The 1388-nt window shown below is 36.2% G+C and overlaps 1 long non-coding RNA gene across 1 annotated transcript in view; it reads right to left on the minus strand.

The window, feature by feature from the left end:
- Nucleotides 1–10: 10 nt before the first annotated feature.
- The window catches only part of LOC102306410, a 7045-nt gene continuing 5667 nt past the window's right edge, over nucleotides 11–1388 (minus strand). Inside the window, exons 2-7 of the long non-coding RNA XR_317680.2 lie at nucleotides 1237–1335; nucleotides 1034–1150; nucleotides 795–881; nucleotides 621–682; nucleotides 257–322; nucleotides 11–154 (exon numbers count right to left, since the gene is read on the minus strand). This is a non-coding gene — a long non-coding RNA (uncharacterized LOC102306410). The remainder of the gene's footprint in view (nucleotides 155–256; nucleotides 323–620; nucleotides 683–794; nucleotides 882–1033; nucleotides 1151–1236; nucleotides 1336–1388) is intronic.

The raw sequence follows: 1388 nt of genomic DNA on the forward strand, positions 1-1388 counted from the left end.
AAAAAAAATGTAACCTTCAGGCTGGAACGTGTTTCTTTTGTTTGTTGATGGTGGAATAGAGGTTGCTGGGATCAGTGGAAACGCCAGCAGAAGAGGAAGGAAATTTCACAGTGCTGTAAGTCACAGTGTCATCTTCATCATTATCATTACAGACCTGGAATGAAATATGATGGAGCACAATTATTTTTTTTCTGACCTGTGACAGAAGTTTAAAATTCACGATCTTAATGTTAATATATTCTTTTGAGAACCTTACCTTGGCTTTACACTTGGACCTCCTGATAAAACTGACAGAGACATAGGAGACATCTTCAGCATCAGCCTGAACAGTGAAGACAACATATAGACTGCTCACTAATGCATATGCGGAGTCAGTTTGACAGGTATCAGTCCTTTTGGGGTTTTTCTTGTCCTATTTGTCTTTCATCCATTCTTATAAAGGATAAAAATACATTTCAAAGAATAAATGCAGTAGCTGTGAGAATAATGTCTGTTCACTTTGTTCTGACTGGCTGCTGGACTAGGTCATATCAGGGTTTACACTCAGTCTCTTAAATATGTTCAAGCTGTTCTCATTTTGGGACTTTAAATAAGGGAGTCTTCTAAAAGTAGCTACATACATTTTTTTGGCAGCTGCGTTCACTCGCCACCTTAGTCACTTCTTCCACCTGTGTTTTGCTTCCTAAAAAAAGATGAAAATACAAGATAAAAGTAAACAAACTTGAGTTTAAAATTTCAAATCCAAGGTTCTCAATTATACTTTCAACTATAGCTGTCATTTTTTTCTAACTCACCGTTAGGTTTATTCCATGTGTTGATGACTATAGCAAGTATTAGTACCAGAATGCCCACAAGAACAATGATAACCCGTTTCCAAATTTCTGGAAAGAAAAATTAAAACCACAATCACTGGTAATGTTGAGCTTTGGATGCTGTGAGCAATAAAAAGCTTTATGATGGAGCCACAGCTCGAGTCTACAGTCTACAGTTCAGACCTTAGGCTTAATAAAGGTGCGAGCGATGCAGTCAGTACCTGATAAAGTATTTCTTTCAGTTGTTCCAGTTGTTGATGTAGGTTGTCTTGATTGTGATACAGTAGTTGCATTTGTTGATTTTGATGTTGTGGGGATTGGTGTTGTTGTGTGGTCACCTTAAATAAAATAAATGTATTAAAAAAAAAACTTTAGTTCGGCTTTTATTGCTCAAATGTTGACTGTAACAACAGACAGGCGCTACCTGATGAAGTCCTTACTGTTCCATTTACTGATGTAGGTTCAATAATACTTGTATTTTTTGATGTGTGTGTTACTGTCTGTGTTGTTGTTACATTGTTGCCTGAAACAATAAAAAAAATGCAGACAATTAAATAAATACATGCAACAAACTGT

This window comes from Haplochromis burtoni, unplaced genomic scaffold (genome assembly GCF_018398535.1).
Source record: "Haplochromis burtoni strain Fernald_Lab_line unplaced genomic scaffold, NCSU_Asbu1 Contig_736, whole genome shotgun sequence".
In the NCBI taxonomy this organism is placed as follows: domain Eukaryota; kingdom Metazoa; phylum Chordata; class Actinopteri; order Cichliformes; family Cichlidae; genus Haplochromis; species Haplochromis burtoni.